Genomic DNA, 8,900 nt, shown 5'->3' on the forward strand with positions numbered 1-8,900 from the left:
CGCAGTTTCTCAATCGCTCCCGTACTTGCACCAATTTGTAAAAGTAACAAGCCGGTTGAGGTGCGAACTTCTCGAGCGCATATTCACAATTTGGCGTCGAAAACGTTGTTGAGACGAATTCGCAGTTGTAGTAACACCGATTCCATCGTTCCACAGCTCTGTTGTGGTTGCCTCGCCGACAGCCATAACTGGATTTTCTCGCACACGCTGGAAGCCGGAGAAAGCCTCAGCTTTCGTCCAATCAGAAGCAGGACACTTCATCTACGTAGATGGAGCAGGTTTATCCCATCTACGTCACAAAAATGGCTGCGCCCATGGCTTGTTTCGATTTCTTTGATTAATTAATTTGCGTACTAGGAAGACAAAATTGAGAAACGAAGATCCTTTTCGGGGATAGTTTGATGTGCTCTTTCAGAATATCACAACCGTTTAAACACATCGGGAAATCGGCGTTTCTGACCTTTAAGCAGTTTGACGACACACTCACGATTGTAGAGTGGCAAACTAGAGTTGCAGATAGGAAGCAAGGACCGCAAGAAACGCTCCACCAGTATAGTTTTTCAAAGTTGCGGCTTCTGGCACGAAGTCCGGTAACCCTCTCAGACAAGCACAAGATCGACTACTTATTGCAAGGAGTTAATGACCCAATGTTAGTAGCATCAATATGTGCGCAACGACCAAAGACTATCGATGACTTTATCGAAATCGTCACGGAGCTCGATAACACTTTAGCTCACGTGAAACCACGCAGTGGACATACCGCGACGCATCAAATGCCTCGAACTTCGACAGGTACAGTTAGTACAGCTAGCGCGCCGGGTAGACAAGTAACTCCACGTCCTGAAGGACAACAACAGGCCCAGCCAGACGCTAGGCGCTGCATCACAGCATTACCTGCGACACAACAAGAATCACGTTATGCAGCTATCTCGGAGAAGTATGGAGCACCAGCTTTTCGCCGAGGACAAGACATTAATGAAGCAGTTCGCTATAAATGCAAACAGAAAGGGCACTTGGCGGCACATTGCCGACAGCAACAAGCAACAGCACAAGACGGCACAAACTCCCCAGCCCCAACGTTACCAGCTTGTCACACTCATATGCTGGAAGGATCACAAGTCTTGTGTCCGGCGGTACCAACCAACATAGAAGGATATGGTTCCGTTCATGCCTTCCCGGACAGTGGCTCCAAGTTGACCATCATTTCAGACATCATCGCCACTAACAGACCAGTAACTCCATGGAATGGACCCCCCCTTGTCTGTAGTTGGTGGTGGACACGTTACTCCTGTAGGGACTGCGCCCATCACGGTAACCATTGCAGGAATATCAGGAACCGTAGAAGCAGCTATCCTTCACCGCAACATCTTGCCCTTCATTCTGGGTAAAGATTGGTTCCTAGCCGCCCAAGCAGAACTTCACGTCAAACCGCCCCACCCTTCAGAAATACGTCACCCGCCGTCTGGAACTGCCATCCTCTGCGAGGAGAAACTAGTCCCCAAAAATGCTCAACGCAGTTGTTTTACAGCTACCAGCTTTGGGCATATTCACTGAATCACCTAGCCAGGGCAAAGGACTCCGCTCCGAACGCATTTTCCCAGCGGAGAAGACAGAGTGGACAAAACTAAACTGTTCAGTACACGGGCCAGCTGAGTCAAATGAGTTAGCTACAGAAGACAGTCTACCGCTCTCTGAAGTCAAATTGGGACCACAGTTGTCAACAGACGAGCAAGACAAGCTCAAAGCAGTTCTGATCAAGCATACAAATGCTTTCGCTAAAAACAACGACGACCTCGGTTGCTACACGGGCGCGAAGCACGAAATTCAGCTCGTAGCAGGACACCAGCCCTACAGCCGACAACCTTACCGCTATTCTCAAGATTATCGACGATACCTTGAAGTGGAGACAACCAGACTTCTAGCAAGCAGTATCATCGAGCGCTCAACAAGTGCATGGGCTTTTCCGGCCGTAGTTGTTACGCGAAATAAGAAGAAGAGGCTCTGCGTCAATTACATTCCATTGAATCGCCTTACGATTCCGGTCGCACAGCCATTACCAAGAGCCGAGGATCTCATGGAAGACGTCTGCGGTTGCACACTATTTGGAACGCTGGATCTAAAATCCGCCTACTGGCAAATACCTCTAAAAGTAGAGGATCAGCACAAAACGTCCTTCATAACTCACACTGGAACGTACCAATGGACAAGAATGCCCTTCGGCCTGCGCAACGCGCCTGCAACGTTTCAAAAAGTCATGTACAAAATATTTGAAGATCTTCCAGCACGACATCGAAAATGTGGCGTTAGAGTGTACCTCCATGATATTCTGCTGTTCACCGAAAACTTTCAAGAATTTCTACAGCTTCTTCAAGACGTGCTAACACTTGTAGAACAGAGTGGACTCAAGATATCTACAACAAAATGCTGTCTCGCAGTCACAACCATCAAGTTCCTCGGATACATCACATCAGGGACAGGAAAATCTCCAGATCCTGCGAAAGTAGAGGTACTAGTGAAGATGCCAGCCCCATCAACAGCCAAAGCTGTCCCCACTTGGATCCAAACAGCAGGATTCTACAGAAAATTTATCCAAGGATTTGCTAAAATTGGTGCTCCTCTCCAACTCATCGTGAAATCAGGACAATACGTTTGGACCGACGAATGCGAGCAAGCTTTCCAAACGATTCGGAAGTGTTTGACAAATGTACCCATCTTAGGTCACTTCAACCCTCAGGCTTCAACCACGGTAGCCACAGATGCCTCAGGCGTTGCACTCGGAGCCGTATTATCGCAGCAGCAAAAAGGCAAAGAAGTAGTACTGGAGTACGCCAGCCGTTCGCTGACATCACACGAAAAGAACCTCCATAGCAACGTACTCGAATGCCTAGCGGTGCACTGGGCAGTATCCGTGAAATTCAGACCATACCTATTAACAATCAAATTCTGCATCTTGACTGACAACTGGACAGTTGCATGTCTAACGTCAAGCATGAAGCCGTCCAGAAGATTCACTGGAATGCTAATGGACCTCACAGAGTTTGATTTCACAGTTCAGCACCGCCCTGGCCGTTTAAACAATATAGCAGACATGCTTTCCAGGCTGTCGTACACAACCTTAAGCTCATCGACACTAAGTAAGGCTCAACAAGGAGATCCGGAAATTGAGCGCATCATTTCAGATGTCCAAAGCACTGAAGAAAGCGATGACGCTTTCACACTCATCGACAGCACACAGTACCGCAAAACAGGCTCAGGAATTCTAGTCATCGTTCTGCCAAGAAGTATGCGACAATCCGCACTTGAACTATCCCACGATGAAAACGGTCACATGGATTATGACCGCACATTAGCGAAAGTACAAGATCGCTACTGGTGGCACCAAATGAAGAAAACTGTAAAAGACTACGTCACAGCTTGCGAAACATGCCAAAGCAACAATCGCCCAATAACGAAGTCAGTGGGACATATGGGGCAAATGCCAATGTCCGACATTCCCTTCAGCATTATCGCGATGGACCACATCACAATGTCAGAAGACAACAAAGCACGGTATATTCTGAATGTAATAGACTTCACTACGAGATACATCGTGCCAGCAGCAGTGCCAAACACATCGACCAAAGCAGTACTTTCACACCTCCACAACGTATTCTACCTCTACGGAACGCCAGACCATTGCCTCACAGACAACGCAAAATGTTTTGGAGCAACAGAGTTCACGAACTTCATGCGACATCACGGCATAAGTTCACATCACTCAATCCCATATCGCGCAGCTAGCAACGGCATGATTGAACGCAGTAATGCCACGCTCATCACAGTGCTTAGGAAAATATGCCAAAATCACCCTCAAAGATGGGAAAAGTACCTTCAAGAGGCAGCGTTCGCAGTGAACACGTCGACCAATGCTTCACTCGGATTTTCGCCATTCCAGTTATTACATGACTACACACCGAAGCTACCACAGCAAAAGATATGCCAAAAAGACCAACGCACACTCGAAGATCGCCTCCTACAGCTTTGCGAGGACCGCCGCGAAGCTCAGACAACGTCTGAAACAGCCCGTGAAGATCGGAAGAGACGATACAACCGCGAACACCGTCACAAGGAAATCTCCATTGGAGATATCGTCTGGATACAACGACAAGAACCAGTCAAAGACATTTGCTCGAAGATGGCTCCCCGATTTAAGGGCCTCTACACAGTTCTCGAAAGGAAAACACCATACACCTACAAGGTGGTACGCATAAACCCAAGCTCACCAAGAAGCAAGTCGGAACAGCGTATAGTCCATATCAGCCAAATCAAGCCTTACAAGGCACCCTATCAAGACCCCTTCTTGTTCCGCCACACAAGCCAACCACACGAAAGCGACGAAGTACCCGGCACCTTCATGAACACCGCCGGCAACCTCCACGAAAGGGACATCGTATAAGTGGACGACACCAACCAATCTCATAAACGAGAACTCTACTGTGACTTTGTGTGACTAACTTGTGTTAGTTTTCGTAATTTTAAAGGGTTTATTTTGTTTTATGCCGAGAGGGCTCGTCAATTTTTCAAGAAGGGTAGGATGTGAGTATGGAAGCAGCGCAAGCGTAGAAGACGACGACTCGAGAAGACGAGCGCGTGATAGAACAAAGCGCAATGCAAGCCACGCCATCTTGGCGAATGTAAGTCGTAGAATAAAGAGCCGTTTCCTTCGACGCCTGTTGTTCCCTCAGCCGTAGCCTCACATCTGATCTGAAGTTACAATACCACAGTATGTCTGAGCGTGACTCAGTGCGACACGGCAGCTTAGCAGTGGAATCCAGAGCGCACTGTCACGGCCACTTGCACGTATCGCTTCGCTCCTCCAGCCAGAGCCATTTATAGAGAGAGTTTGGCCATTAGGAGGAGCCTAACTTAAAGTGCGTCATGCGACGTCACGGCTGAACGACCTCCCTCGTCCTGCTCCATTGTTATGCAGTCGTCAAGCGGTCGCCGACGCCATATTGATGCTGATCGTGGTTTACAATCCAAGGAGAGAAGACACGTGCATACTTCTTGCTTCGAAAGCCTTTCGTCCTTGAACTCTTTCAGTTTGGCAACAAAACCCCCTTATCACTGGCGCCAGTGGGTCATAAGCCGGTTATCCCTGTAGATTACATTCAACGCGAGCACGAAGTTGTCGACCAGCTGGCGGACAGCATCAATATGGCGCGGACTAGATGGCTGATAAGCAGATTCCGCTCGGATTCAGGCTTTTTTGGCGGCGCAACGACGACTCTGACGTCAAAATAAGCTCCTCCCATGAGGCAGCAAAAGATCAAAGAATGGCCAAACTCTCCCTATAAATGGCTCTGGGCTCAATTGACGTGGCGCGCCGACAGCGGCGCGACCGACCGACACGTCTTTTACCCACCACAGCCAGCGCTGGACTGACGCAAGCGCCACTCTACGTGTGCTACGCATGTACGGACGCTCCTAGCGCCCTCTGCGCTGACGCGCGCTCCTAGCGCCACCTGCGGCGACCACCAGTGAAAAATAACAACCGTACCTGCGAGAGGCTAAGGGAGAAGTGAACCCCTGCGCTCTCTGTAGGCCTTGCTGATTGGTCGTGATGTCATCCCAATGTCACAAGCCTGCAGTGCCTTTTTTTTCACTAACTGCCAACGCAACTCGTCGGAACAAGGTCCACCTGCAATGAAGCCATGGCATGACGTCATCACTCAGGCATGCTGCTGCATGATTCAAGGACGCGTACGGCTGCGCTCTATACAGGAGACCTATTATTTATTTAATCACTGTCGCTAGATTATTAAGATCGCTTTATACAACTATAATGATTGCATAGAAAAACAGAAAACCTACTGCACAAGAGCACCATGCATGAAACTTGATCATAGCAAGCATTCTTATTCAAATGACTTACTAAATGCGACTTACCAAAATCAAGAAAGAACAAAATATCCCAACAAGGAAGACCATCAGTGAATAATAACGAGGACTAGGTACACAACAAATCAACACAGAGCATGGGTAACAAGGAGCGCAGAACGATGTGTCCGTTCCATTCGAAAGTCACGCAGAGAAATGAATAATGATGCTTTCTTCCCCTTGAAGAAAGTGACACATCTATCTGCCTTGCGGTTACTTTTGGAACTTATTTAATTGCAAAATTATTAAGAATCATGCCAGTGCTACTTACGTCCAGATCAAGGGTTCGGCAGCACTATCGTCATCGTCAAGACAAGAATTATCAACAAGAATCTTTCTTGTCAAAAAAGAAAAAATACAGACAATCAACAAAAATAAAGCATACATCAGACAGAACAGGCCTGGGCACGTCAGGACATTGCTCAACATGCACTGTCACACGAGGAAAAATTGCATGACTGCTAGACAACAAAAGAAAGCAAGCACAGAGAAAGCACTTGAACAAAGCAGAAAAGACTCTCTACAGCATCCAACTATTTCTAAACATACGCACTCCTCTTATTCAAAAACAGCTCTCATAGTAAATCCGTTCACGAAATCGCACACCATCGACCAGTAACGAGCCACACATCGGTACCCCGTCAGAGGCAAAGTGAATCCCACTGAGGCTACGCTTTTCCACTAGCTGCCAATGCAGTTGCTAGAAACGGAATCAACTGAATCAACTGAATCACTGAAAAATTCACCGAGGTACATGACATCATCAATTTTGCAGATTTGTAATATCAACTTCCCAGAGTATTCACAGAAAACGAACACATCAGGATAGCGAAACGTTATTTTTCCTTCCCCTTCCCTTCGAGACTTTGAAAACCCTTGAATGTGACAGAATACTTGGTTAAAATCTGAAAACACTGCGAGGTGCACGTTATTTACAGCTTCTTCCAGGGATTCCGTTTTCTGACTGATGTCAAAAATTGCGATGGGTTTAATTTCAGTTTCCTTGCCCTTTACCACGTTAAAGCTCAGCTACGCCGATTTTCGAGTGTTACAGAATGGAATGGTACTCACACGATGTGTTCATAAGGGAACACTGATTATGTATGCAAAATAGTTATCCCAAACTCCTCGTGGTTTTCCGAAAAAGTGAATTTTTAGTTTCACTGACATCCCGTCTTGTGGCACGCAAACCCTGTGTCGACGACACATTCGTGGTCTGCCCGCGCTCCGGCTTGGCATGACTTTTGCCTTGGTTTCTTCCGCCAAGCCGGCCAGTTTCTTCTGCCGAGCCGTCTGCTGCGCAGATTCACATTGGGGAAGTGATAAACAGTTCGCTATTAGGGAGCCAATATATTTCTGGACTTCACTAAACCCACGAGGAACGTGAGTTTTGCTTCCTTCGACTGCTAAGCATTTGCTAGGCCAGTACAGACTTCCTGGTGTCATTCGTGTTTTGCGCTGCGTGCCGAGAATGCGTGAGCGTTTTGCTCCCGTCTGCAAGAACACTTCAGCATGAAGTTCCAATGTTTCAAACCACAATTTTCCGAAAGGCGAAAGGGAAATCTATTGAGTGCAACAATCGGTTACAACTCCGACTGGGTGCCACCTTCGAAAGCAGTGATTTGATCTGTTCATCTGGCTCATACGAATGTTACGGAAGCAATGCGCAACTTGTTTCACAAGAAGCTGAAGATGTCTCGTCCGGGATGCTGTGCCAACCTTATCTGCAGCAGGAGATTGCAGGGGCAGGACTAGGCAGCAGATAAAGGTAAGACGCGTAATGTTAGACAAGTCAGTCATGCGGTGTAAATTGCATCGCGTAGAAGAGAAAAATACGCTATCTGTCAGTTACTGCTTCATCCTTTAGAGATTACGCCCCAGCGGGTGTATTCTCAGTACAGATTTGGAATTGCCTTATTTGTTAAATAATTTCGCAGGCATTCTGGCACCACCGAAAAGCTTGCACTCCACGTCTCAACTATCGCCGTCTGGGTTTCAAGCTGAAGGCTTTCACCAGTGCCAACTAGACGCCCCTTCAAAGTTCATATGTTTTTGTTGACGGAACAGTGACACCTGGTACTGAGACATTTCATTTTCTGATTAATCAAGTGCATTCCATCACTTGTGCTCGACTTCTTGTGTTCGTATACCCTTGCTGTTGCTCGCCAGCTTAGAGCAACCATGCCTGAGGTGCCAGCGCTTTCAGAGTACATTTAAGCAGTATCATCGTATCATATGCATAGCAGCACACCTTGTGTATTTTGAGTAAGGTATAAATTCAATGTTGACTCAGCTGTTGTATTTTGGTCACCAATAAGGTGTTATTCCATAGCGCTCAAGGGCAGTTCAAGCAGTTTCATGTGTGCAACAGCACATACTTTTTCTCAGTTTTGACTAAGGTAAATCGAAATCTTCCAGTTGATGTCTTTCGGTCATAAATTATGTGTTTCGAGACATTCAAACAGCATCATATGTGCAACAGTACATACTTTTTCTCAGGTGAAGTAAGGTAAATCTGTCCGCCGTAGTGTTCTGGCAGTGCAGCAGAAGCTTGTGTTGCATTCAAGTGGTATCATGTATACAAAAACTTGTTTTATGCCTTTCTGTAGCTGCTGTACTAATATTGTGAGTACAGAGACATTCCTGCATAACATATCGGAGCATCTTGTGTGCTATTGTTGGTATGATCTGCAGCAGTATATTGATAATGTTAATTATTCAATGACTTCAGCTAATATTTACATTCTTACTTCCAGGTAAACCTGTCACAGATGCCCTACCCCTTGGTATGCATAGTTCAAGATTGTACCGAAACAATCCACATGGAGCACTACAACACACCACATACTGAATGTCTATGCTGCGTGTACAATGCATCAAACCTATTTCTCAGGTACAGGCCAGCTGGTACGCAATTACAACATGAAACAACTGACACAGGGACCGTAAAGTCATGCCTTTTCCTCCGTGCCTCGGGTTTC

Source organism: Ornithodoros turicata, chromosome 3 (genome assembly GCF_037126465.1).
Source record: "Ornithodoros turicata isolate Travis chromosome 3, ASM3712646v1, whole genome shotgun sequence".
NCBI lineage: Eukaryota > Metazoa > Arthropoda > Arachnida > Ixodida > Argasidae > Ornithodoros > Ornithodoros turicata.